Genomic DNA, 12,256 nt, shown 5'->3' with positions numbered 1-12,256 from the left:
AGCTGAAGTAAAGTAAACCCTTTTGTCCCTAAGTTGCTTTTGGTTGTGGCAACTAAAACAGTTATAGGAAGCAAACTAGAGCAGGTTGTATAGGCATTTTGACATTTAGTCTTCTGCACATGAGCACAGAACGCTTTAGCGTAGAGTGCGTTTATCATTTACTTGTAGCTTCCTTCATCAATATTTTGTTGTTTTTAGTATGTAAATCTCACTTATTTCATTTGTTTATTTGTTTGTTTCGAGACATGGTTTCTCTATGTGGCCCTGGCTGTCCTGGAGCTCACTCGCTCGCTCTGTAGACCAGGCTGGCGTTGAACTCAGAGATCCCCCTGCCTCTGCCTCCTGAGTGCTGAGATTAAAGGCGTGTACCACTGACAGGCATAAATCTCACTTTCTTTTTGTAAAGTTTTTTTTTTTAATTTTAATTTTTTTTACAGCAACCTTTTCTCATTTTGCATACCATCACAGTTCCCTCTCCCTCTCCTCCTCCAGCTCCCCCTACCTGCCCCAGAATAAGGCATCCCATGGGGAGTTAACAAAGTCTGACACATCATCTTGAGGCAGGACCAAGGCCCTCCTCCCCTATATCTAGGCTGAGTATGGTATCCTTCCAATGAGAGTGACTCCAAAATGACAGTTTAAGTACTAGGATAAATCCTGGTGCCACTGCCAGTGACCCCACAGACTACCCCAGCCACACTACTGTCCTCCACATTCAGAGGGCCTAGTTTGGGCCTATGCAGGTTCCACTACTGTCAGTGAGCTCCCACTAGCTCAGGTCAGCTGTTTCTGTTGTCATCCCCAACATGGTCTTGACATGACTGGGCAAGGATAGAGAGGGAGAGCAAGGAAAGAGATATCTTGATTGAGGGAGCCATTATGGGGCTAGCAAGAAACCTGTCACTAGGGAAACTCCCAGGAATCCACAAGGATGACTACAGCTAAGGCCCTAAGGAGAGGGTGCCTGAACTGCTCTTCCCCTGTAATCAGATTGATGACTACTTTAATTGTTGTCATAGAACCTTCATCCAGCAACTGATGGAAGCAGATGCAGATCTCTGGGCCGAGCTCCCAGAGTCCAGTTGAAGAGAGGGAGGAGTGATAATATGACCAAATCTCATTTTCTTATTCATGTTTTGTCTTTAAATATTTTGTTCTTGACATCAACACAAATTGGATTGACTTACTTTCCTTTCCATGAATTTCATTGTTAGCACATAGAAAGAGTACTCATTTTGCATGTTGAATATCATTTGGTTTCTTGAGACAAAGTCACCCTGTGTACTGCAAGCTGACCTGAACTTACTGTGTAGCTCAGGTTGGTTGCAAATTGTGCCCATCCTTATGTCTCAGCTACCCAAGTACTGAGATTACAGGCATGCACCTCCATGCTCAGATAAATGTTAAATTTTTTATCTTGTAACTTTACAGAGTTCATTTTTCTACTATTTCTATATATGGTTGTGTAAATAGTAGTTAAAATTTCTACATACAAGATCACGCTATCTGCAAAGATGATTTTACTAGCTTCTTTCAAATTTTCTTTTCCCCACCTGGTAATCTAATACAGAATGTCTACCATGGTATTGACTAGGAGTGGTAGGAACAAAGTCTTGCTTATAGATCCATTTGACCCTGGGCTTTTCTGTGCTTTAGGTTTGTGATTATTTCTAAATACTAAAAAGTTTCTTTTTTTTGAGGGCCTGAAGAGATTGCTCAGTGGTTATGAGTGCTTGTTGCTGTTACAGAAGACCTGACTTTGATTCCCAGGATCCACATGGTAGTTAACATCTGTGTGTAACTCCAGTTCCTGGAGATCTGTTGCTCTCTTCTGGCCTCCATGGTGAACAGACACACATGCAAGCAAAATACCTGTAAACTTAAAAAAACGAAAAACTCTTAAACATAATTTCTTCTTTGACCCATTTGTTCAAGAGTGTGCATCTATTCCACATTTGCAAATTTTCCATTATGATTCTGCATTAATTTCAAGTTTGAACCCATTATGGCTGAAAACGTAATTAGTGTGGTTTTGATCTTCTTAAATTAATTAATATTCACTTTGTGACCTGGAATGTTGTCTATCCTGGGGAATGTTCTAATGAGCACTTGATAAGAATATGTATTTTGCTGATCTGAGGAGAATGCTTTTATGTCTATTAGGTCAATTCAGTCTGTAATATTAAGTCTACTATTTCCATCTTGCATCTATCTATGTGAAAATTCTATCCATTAATAAGAGTAGGTTATTGGGTCCTCATGCTATTACAGTATTGCTACGACTTTTTCCATTTGTAGCCACTTTTATGCATACATATTATCATTAAATCATCCCAGTTAATTGACCCTTCTTCCCTTTATGTATTCTGACAGTTTTGGACCTAAAGTCTCTTTTGTCTGTTGTAAATTTAATCATTTCTGGATCATCGTTTTCTGTCTCATCATTTTTAGCTCATGTATTTTCTTAAATCTATAGCAAATCTTCTGTAGATGACTTATCTAGGTAGCTCTCCACATATAAGGGTCCACCAAGCAAGGCTTGAAAATATTCACAAAAAGCTTGATTTGTACTGAATGTATTTTGGCTTCATTTTGACATTATTCCTAATCAACACCATTTAACAAATTCTATTTGCATAGCATTTATATCAGTTATGCATTATAAGTGATCTGGAGATGCTGTAGAGTGGGGATGTGCATAATGGCTGTGTTTTAACATTTGTGAGTGTCTTCAGATTTTGGTATATACATGTGTATGTGTAGGGGAGGGCATATCCTGGAACAGAGCCCCTGTGGACATCAAGGGATTACTCTAGGTAATCTTTCCTTTTTATCCTTTCAGCCATTCTGTATTTTTTTAATTGGGAAATAAATGATTTCTTCTTAGAGTAGTTATTGGTAGGAAATGATGTAGTATTGTTGTTTCTTGTTCATTACATTCATTCCATCTTATAGACTGTTTCTATATTTGGTTTTGTTTTGTGCTTTTCTTTTGATGGCCTCCATTTTATTTGTTACTTTTTTGATATTAATTGGTATAAATGTTTTCATTTTTCCTTTTGTGCATATTCTATGGATATGTTCTTTGTGGCTGATATAGGTTTATATAAACTATCATGCAATTATAACCTATATAAGATAATAACAACTTAGTTGAATCACATGTAAAAACTACAGTATTACTCTCATAATTTAGGGTATTGATGCCATTATATATATATATATATATATATTTGATGACTAACATATTTTAATGTTTCTCTTAATGTTTATACTAGGATTCAAAATGATTTACCTAATATTTTAATAATAACACATATGCGCTTTATTGTATATTGTCTCTTTGTTTGAATATTTATCTTCATTAGCAAGTTATATATGCTTTTGTGTTCCTGCTTATGTTTCTTGCAGTTCACCTATTCTTTTAATATGTAGGGGAAATCCTTTAATAATCCCTTCTCATTCATATCCATTTCCTCCCCACTTGTTTTCCTACCTTTCTTTCCTCTTCTTTATTGCCTTTATCTTACCAGGTACAACATTCTTAACATGGCAGGTTTCTTTTATCTTCCATACTTTGAATCTATATGTCACTTTCCTTTTTGACCTGTAAAGTCTTTCCTGTGAAGTGTGATAGTCTAATGGAAGTTGTCCTACATAGGACACATTATTTTTCTTTCTTTTCTTTTCAAAATTCTATTTTCTTTGAACAATAATTGAACTCTATCCTGATGAGGATTTCTTCACGTTTATCTTATCTGCTGTTCATTGACTCTAGATATTAATTTCTTTTCTACATTTGGGGAGGTATGGATCAATAATTTTTAATAAGTTTTTGGGAAACCTTTCCCTCTTCTCCTCATGGAACTCCTGTAATGCATACATTGGCTTCATTAATGGTGCCCCATGAGTGTCTTAATCTCTCTTTGCTCTTTCTCTTTTCCTTTTGCTTCCCTAATGGGATTAGATGGGATAATTAATTTTGAGTTTAATAATTATTTCTTCTGATTCATCTGGTCTATTGTTGAACGTTTTCTAGTGAATCTTCCAGTTTAGTTACCATTCTTCAACCCAAGATTTCTGCTTATTTTTTCCCATTTCTTTGTTGAAAGTTTTACTTTGTATATATATTATTCTCCTGACCACCTCTGGTATCTTTACGCTTATTATCTTAATGCTGTCCAATAAATTATATTTCCCTACTTCACTTTGTTTATTTCAGGAGATTCATTTTGTTCCTTTGTTTGGGGCTTCTGTTCCTTGAATTTTTGTGTTACACTCTGCTCACCAGACAGTTAACTCTTTAATATAGTCCTTATGTATCAGTTAGCTCAACTTTAGATTTGGATTGTTTTCAAACATTTGTACTAATTTAACCTCTATTCTTTGCTATTGGCGGCACCAAGGATTCGTGCATATACCAAGTCCAGTTAGCAGCCTGGCATAATAAGACCGAGGCCAGTCTCTAGGACAGCCTCTGGAAAAACTGCATCAATAGACGCTATTCATCTCTTTTCCAGCCCAAAGAGAAACTAGGGTTTTTGTTTTGTTTTTTTCTGCTTGCTCTGTATTGAACCTCTTGGTAGCACTATGGCAACTGCCAGCATAAACTGTCATCTAGGATCACAGTGAACCCGGTAGTTAAGACTATGCCGGGTCCTGTTAGCTCTTCAAGACAGACAAGACCAGGATCCAAGAATATTATTACCGAACTGCCAGAGTCACTAGAAGAGTCCTAAGTAGACTTCACCTGCCCCCTAAAGAAGTTGGGGCATTAGGCAGGTGATCACATTCTCCCCTTTTTGTGGTTTTCATCTGTTGGCTCCAATGTTCACTAGGGAGAGGGCCTGAGGTGACTGACAATCATCTTAACCACTGTCTCAGTGACCACAAAATAGCTAGAGTCTATATGCCTTTTACAATCAGTACTCCAAGATAAAGCTAGAACTGTTCTTTCTGACGTCCCTGCAAAAGTCAGAGTGTTAGATACCTCTCCGACTTTCTCTTCTTGGGAAAAAATTATAAACTGGTGAGTCTCCGGTCAATCATATAGTGGCGTGCAGTGGGTAATGATTATGAGAGGGTGTTCCACATTTCTCTACCAGTTTTGGAGTGGTCACTTTCACATTGACCTGTGGTCCAGGAGTGGCTCCTTTATTTTCAGGATTTCTTTTACATTGATTGGTTTGTTTGTTAGGATTTGACGCGTGCGTGCGTGCGTGCGTGCGTGCGTGCGTGCGTGCGTGTGTGTGTGTGTGTGTGTGTGTGCGCGTGACAACCCTTTTAAGCATGTGCGCCTACCACAGGTGTGGAAGTCCTTGTCTGGAGGGTGCAGTCATTCACTCCTTCTGTCATGCAGATTCCAGGGATTAAGCTCAGCTCCCTCACCCACCCAGCCACCATGCATTCCTTTCTGGATTTCTTGGGAAGTAATTTGCTGGTGTTTTACTCTTGATTTGGTGTCGCCATTGGGTTGAGAAAGTTAAGAGCTTCCTATTCTGTTGTCTTATGTTGATCTTTATTGGATAAATTTGGCAAGTATAGTCAGTATCATTGTGAAAGTGTTGAGGAAGCAACTTAATTTTGTCTTTTATAGCTTTATTGAGGAATACATATTGTACAATAAAATATCTGCAAAGGCATACGTAATTTGATGAATTTTAACAATGCGTGTGAAATTATAATCATACTTCAGATATCTGTGACACTCCGAAGTTTTTTGTGCCCTTGTGTAATCTAGCATTTTTGATATATTTTTTTTCTTTCTAACAGTGATACGAAACCCAGAACCTTTCTGTACCTTTCTGTTTGATTCTAGAAGTTATATAACTTTACGTCTTAAGCTTCAGTTTTTGTATGCTGTAGAGGAAAGGACTGAGGGGTTTGTTTTGTTTTGTTTTGTTTGTTTGAGTGCTGGGTATTGAACACAGGGCCTCACACGAGCTAGATGAATGCTCTACCACTGAGCTACATCCCAGGCTCCTAGATCTTTGAGACTCTCCAGTCCGCACCTCCTCAGTACTGAGGTATGGACCATTGTATCTAGTTGTTTGTTTCCCTTTTCTGTCCATCTAGTAGTTTCAGTAGTATTTGTTGAAGTAATTACCATTCCTCCACTTATTTTCATTGGTCCTATTCACAAAGGAGGTTTATTCTTGGACATGGTGCATACTAGCGACTTATATGTTTATCTCTGTGGTGATGCCGTACTATCTTGAAATCAAGTAGTCCTCAAGTGGTGCTGTTTTTTTTAAAGGGGTTTTACTTACTTCCAGTTGTTTAATTCAACCTTTCCATTTTTATTTTCAAAGATTGTTGGTATTATGATTAGGGTTGTGTTATATCAATAGATCAAGTTGGGAGAGAATATCATCATAATGACATTGGTTTTTCTAGGTTAAGAATAAGATAGCTTTCTATCTATTTAGATCCTATTTTGTTAATCGCAGTCATGCTTTGTAGTTTTCCTCGACTGGTCTCAGACACATTTTCTTAAATTTCTCCCTAAATATTTTCATATTTGATGCTATTATCCGTGACTTATATTTAAATTTTTACTTACTGTTGATTTCCACTATGTAGAAATATACTCAACTTAATCTTATTTATTTCACCCATTACTCCTAGTATCGTTTTCATAGATTCCTTAGAATATTTGAACCTAAATTGTTCATATCATGTACAAACAACGATAAATTTATTCCTTTCTAATCTATATCTAGACCTGATTTGACCATCAGTTTATGATTTGATGGCATGTACCTTCTCACTTTGTTTCATTTCCTAGGAATTCTTAGCATGATAATTAAGTATAGAATACAGTATTGTTATCTGTAAGTATAATATGGTAGAGTGGATTTGTAACATTCTTCTTGCATAACTGAAATTTTGTGCCAGTTGATTAGCAACTCCCTAGCCCCTAACCATCATCTTTCCATTCTTTAGTTCTATAAGGCTGACTATTTTCAATATCCCACATAATTGAAATCACTTGGACTATGTCCTTCTTTGACTAACTGATTTTGGTTAGCATAATGTCTTTAATCTTTGTCCATGTTGTCATATGTTACAGGATTCCTCTTTTAAAAAAATTTAATTAAAATTTTTATGTGTATAGGTAGGTGTCTTGCCTGCATATTGTCTGTTAGCTTGTTGCATACCTAGTGTCTGTGGAGGCCAGAAGAGGGTGTTGGATCCTCTGGAACTGGAGTTACAGATACTTGTTCGCCACTACACGGATGCTGGGAATTGCACCCAGGTCCTCTGGAAGAACAAGTGCTCTTAACAGCTTAGCCATCTGTCCATCCCATTGATATTTTTCTTTTCATTTATTTATTTATGATGGGAGAGGGTATGTGCCACTGAGTAGGTGGAGGTCAGAGGAAACTTTGCAGGAGTTGGTTCTCTCCTTTTACTTTGTGGGTCCTGGGGATTGACTTTAAGTAGTCAGGCTTTACTAAGCCATCTTTCTAGAGGCTAAATACTATTTCATTGTGTGTGTGTGTACATTTTGTGTGTGGTAGCATTTTAAAATCTACTTATCTCTTCACGGACACTTGTTTACACTATATAACTTGTCTTAGACACCAAATTCCTCAGCAGTAATATGAGGATCGTGACAGTACAAATTTGTAGTTATTGTGACAATTAAATGAGCCTGTGTGCACATTGTTCCTAGAAAAAGACTTGGCAGAATATATATCTCCTATTCATTTTTTGAGCCTTACTATTTTAAAAAGTCAGCACTATGTGCTCTTAACATTTATTTCCATTTTTTTGTTTTTATCATCAAATAATTCATCTCAATTTTTAAAAGGAAAACATAAATATAGTTAGGCTTTCTATATTTTGGATTTGATCTATTCTCTAAGCGCACTATCTCAACAAAATTGGTATTTATTGGACTTATTATAAATTTACCATTATAAATATTTTCTTTGAGCTTCTTCAGTTTGTTGCTGACATCCTTGGGTTATGGTAATCAGACCTGCACATGGTATTCCAAGTGAGAGCAAATAGGAAAGACCTGAGGGTAGGGTGAAGTCAGGAGAGAGGAAAGAGAGCATGCATTTTCCCTGGGATTTACAGTTTCTGACTTGACTAGAGCAATAATTCTTTTGGTTCAAATAGCATATTGAACTTTTTTTTTTAATTCAGGAAACAGTATAGAATAACTTCCAAATCTCTTTCCTGTTTAGAACTGATAGCTTGGAGCCCATGAAAATCCTGTCTCCACCCAACCCTAGAAGGAACAGTATTACTTCATATTTGTGCCTGCTGAGCCCCTGACACTGGAGCTAGAGCATCCGGGAGGGCTCTTGGTTGGACTCTCAGCTTGTAATTGTAAGGATCTAGGGTTCCAGAAGAGTTGAGTTGCTTCTCAGCCATTGCACTCCCACCTCTGGCCTCTCTTAGTAAGCACACTCATTACAATTATGTGCATATTTGGAGAGTTGTCCGCTAATCTTCCCCTGCCCATTCCTAACCTGCAGTAGGGTCTAGATCTGTTTATATGACCTGAGTTGTCTTAGCCTGTTTTGTGTTGCCTCAGCAGGCATATTTTGTGGGACAAAGTAATTTCTAGAGCAGACCTTTCTTTCTCATAGTTGTGGAATCTGGGAGTCCAAGATCCACTGCTTGCATCTGGTAATGGCTTTCTTGCTGCATTAGAACCCTGCAGTGGAGTGCATCAGATATGCGAGGGTTCTTTATTTTTCCTGTTGTTGTTACCGTGCTAAATTACCTGAGAATAACAATTGAAGAAGAAGAAAGACAGTTGCTTTCCAGAGTTCTGAGCCTGTTTTTAAGCAATATGTCACAACAGGGGGAAAAAATCCCAAAACAAAAGAACAAATCTGTTTACCCTGTGGAAGACAGAGGATGGTGAACCAGAGGGGGTGCAGGCAGGGAGACACAGGGAGACAGCCATTCTGGCCACCGGTTATCTACCTCCTTGAGCTAGGCCCCATTTTTTTCAATTGTTTAGAACTTCCCTTAATACTGCTACCACCACCTATAGGGTCAGTCCTTGAACAATGACCTTGTGGGGGGCATTTCAGATTCTAACCGTGACACTTAATGTGAAAAAGGAAGCTTGGGCCTCCTCTTCACAAGGCCACTAATCTCTTGCCATGGGGGACTCCTACACCTCCCCCAAACCCCACTTTCAAATACCATCAGGATATTAATTTGGGGACTTAAGTCTCCAACATATGACTTCGTGGTTGTTGGGGGTGGGGAATCATTCAAACCATAGCAAGGATACAACAAAATTAACTTTTTTTTGGTAGACAAAAATGCAAATAAGCAACTTATGACAAATCAAGCTTCTGTATTAGGCTTGTTATTATTTTACTCTAACTTGAAAATATGTCTAATGTAAAAATCTTGCAGCTTAATTTGGTAATAAAGTTAATATTTAAGTTAACATGCCACCATAGCAGAGGAAGGAATTTATTAATTAATCTCAGATTAGCTTGGTAGATGGAGATGGTTGAGGTGAGGGAGAAGGCTTATGTCCATGGTTAAGTTCCATTGGAGAATTTTGGATGGGAGGACAAGAATTACCCTAGTAGCATTACTGTTGAATTGTCCCAGTGTTCCTGTGCACAAAGGAGACACGTCTTGGGTGTCCCCTAACTTATTTTCTTTCAAGCTACATGTGCATCTGGTCAACATTGTTGGGCATTTGTCATAGGTAAGAATTACATTTCTGAAACAGGTTATTTCTTACTTATTTGTTCCGGTTGGACAGACTGACACTTTGAGGGAATTGTTCAGGTCTTCTCAGATGTGGAATTGAAATGAAAAGACTGCATGGTCCCTCACCATGCATTCTGTTCAAGTTTTTAATTCACACAAAACAGGTAGGTACCATGTACTGCTTTCTTAGCTTGAGTCCTATTCCTAACTATTCCCAACACCCCACACGGCGGTTCCCCTTCAGAACAGAGATTTGACTTATCTGGTGGTCATTGGCAATGGTGGCTGGATGACTCTCTTAGAACAGGAAGGAAGAACCAAAGATAGCAACATCCAGTAGTGGAGGGTTGGAGGCACATTGTGAGACTTTCCTCCTCCTTCCTGTGTGTTCCAGACTCTCTGATTCCATCACAGAAATATCCGTGCCTATTTCCTGGCCAGGGGCAGTCTAGATAGCTGGGGAGCCAAAGTTTCCGTTAACCCCCTCTGGTCTGGAGTACTCAAGGAGAAAATCCCACATGCCCAATTAATTGTCGTTATTTTGTTCTCCATAAACCTGTTCACTTTATTTTAGGTCATCGAATACAACATCTGTGATTCTATTTTGATTATCTATATTGGTGTGTTTATGAGCTCTTACAAAACTAAATCTTGGGTTCCAGAATCTGAGCGCTCCAAATAATTAAAAATCATTAGTTTTTTTTTTTTTTACCTGATTCTGTATTGTCTTTAAACTGTCAACTATTTTTCCTCTATTACTAATAAAAATCCATTTCTTTGAAATGTTAGCAACGTGGACTCTGAAGTCCTTTAGATTTGAATTCAAGCATCCTGAATGTTGTCTTCTAGAAAAATAAGGGTGGGCAGCTAAGTGGTGGAACAATTGCTTAGCATGCCCAAGGCCCTGGGTTCCATCCTCAGCACTGACAAACATACGAATAAACAAGCAACAGACAAACACAGGTGCTACCCTAGGTGTGGTGGCTTGCATCTGTGACCTCAGCACTTGGAAGGCTGACATAGGAAGACTGCTGAGAGTTTAAGGCTGTCCTGGGATGTAGAGTGAATTCTGAGCCAGCTCAGGAAACAGTGTGAGACAGTCTTAAAATACCCACCCCTGAAAAGAAAAAAACAACAAAATAGGAACTCCCTGTCTCGTCTCTTCATATATTTAGCCTTCAACAGCTTTTTGAGGCGGATATAACTGAAAGCCCCATATCACAGATGGAAAGACTGAGGCATGTACTGATTAAGGTACATGCTTATGGTCACACAGTGGGGAAGTGTTAGAAAGGGATGCTGGATGTCAGCCTGGAAGCTTTCGGGTTCTATAGTCCTAATGACTACGTGGAAATCGAATCAGTTTTATGGCATCTTATTTATTTTTATGATTTGACTCTTCAGCTGAGAGTGAGAGAGGAGAAGAAAACATTTTATGTTACATTTAACCACAGTCTAGATCACAATTATCACAGAATGCCAGAGGTCCAAGGAAAAGGTCCAATGGGGGACAATTCATAAATTCTTAAAGGCAAGGTCTATACCTTAGAGGTTGTATTGGTGATTGGATAGCAACAGAAGTTCTACATTTATTGAGATACAAATTCCAAACAGTAACCCGAACTTCCACAATGTTACTGGTGTCCCAACTCACAGGTAATGTCTATTTGTGCTTTTTTGACCCCAATGGATGTACAAAGGAGTAAACAAGTTTGCTTGAACCTTAGCCTCCTCATCTTTATCGCTTCAGCCTGTCTGTTCACTTCTCCCTCCACTTGGGTGTCGTGGCACAAATGTTTCCAAGGTGACTTTATGATCAAGAGGGCTATGGCTACTTTTAAATATAGTCTTTGAAAGTGATTTTAGTTGCTTAGCACTTAGTGCCTCTTGGATGATAGTATTTAGAGCAGAAGGAGAGAAATGTACTTTTGAATGATCTTACCCTCTAAGAGAGGAAATGAACAAACATACATGAGAGTCTGACGGACAACCTAGAATGAATAAATCTGCCAGTTGATTACTTCGCCAACCAACTTTAGGGCCCTCTAGATCACTGCTTCTAAAACTGCTGTGCGTGCATACCACCTAGGGGAAGGATATTCAAATGAAGGCCCTGATTTATTCAGTCTGGGCAGAGCCACCTAGTCTACCAGATTTCTAGGTGATGCTAGTGATCCTGGCTGAGAGATGAAAGTGCCACACGTCAAGGAGGACAAACTATATAATGAAGTACTTTCTGGTTAAGAAATTTGACATATTGAAAAATTTTGATCTGATTATAGTCTGGAATGATTATTGGACAATGTCATAGGAAAATCAGTTCCAAGTTGGTGTGCTGGGAATTTCAGAGCTTCTGTGGGAGTCTGAACAAAGTGTGAATACGATCAGAAAGGTGGTTCTTGATGCCTGGTGGAGAGGGGGATGGCTAGCAAAACCAAAAGGATATCTGATTTTGAGACTGTTGTGGAAATCTGGGCAATGAGAGGATAAAGGTCTTGAGTATGATCGTGACAGGGGACATGGGCAATAAGGCATGGCTGGAGGGGGGGGGGCC

General features: G+C 38.6%; 1 protein-coding gene across 1 annotated transcript in view; it reads left to right on the top strand.

Moving 5' to 3' along the window:
- The window catches only part of Shroom4 (shroom family member 4), a 202,778-nt gene that overhangs the window by 23,435 nt on the left and 167,087 nt on the right, over positions 1–12,256 (top strand).

This window comes from Arvicola amphibius, chromosome X, assembly GCF_903992535.2.
Source record: "Arvicola amphibius chromosome X, mArvAmp1.2, whole genome shotgun sequence".
Classification (NCBI taxonomy): Eukaryota; Metazoa; Chordata; class Mammalia; order Rodentia; family Cricetidae; genus Arvicola; species Arvicola amphibius.
Note: the sequence above shows the minus strand (reverse complement) of the source record. Positions and strands in the feature narration are given on the sequence as shown.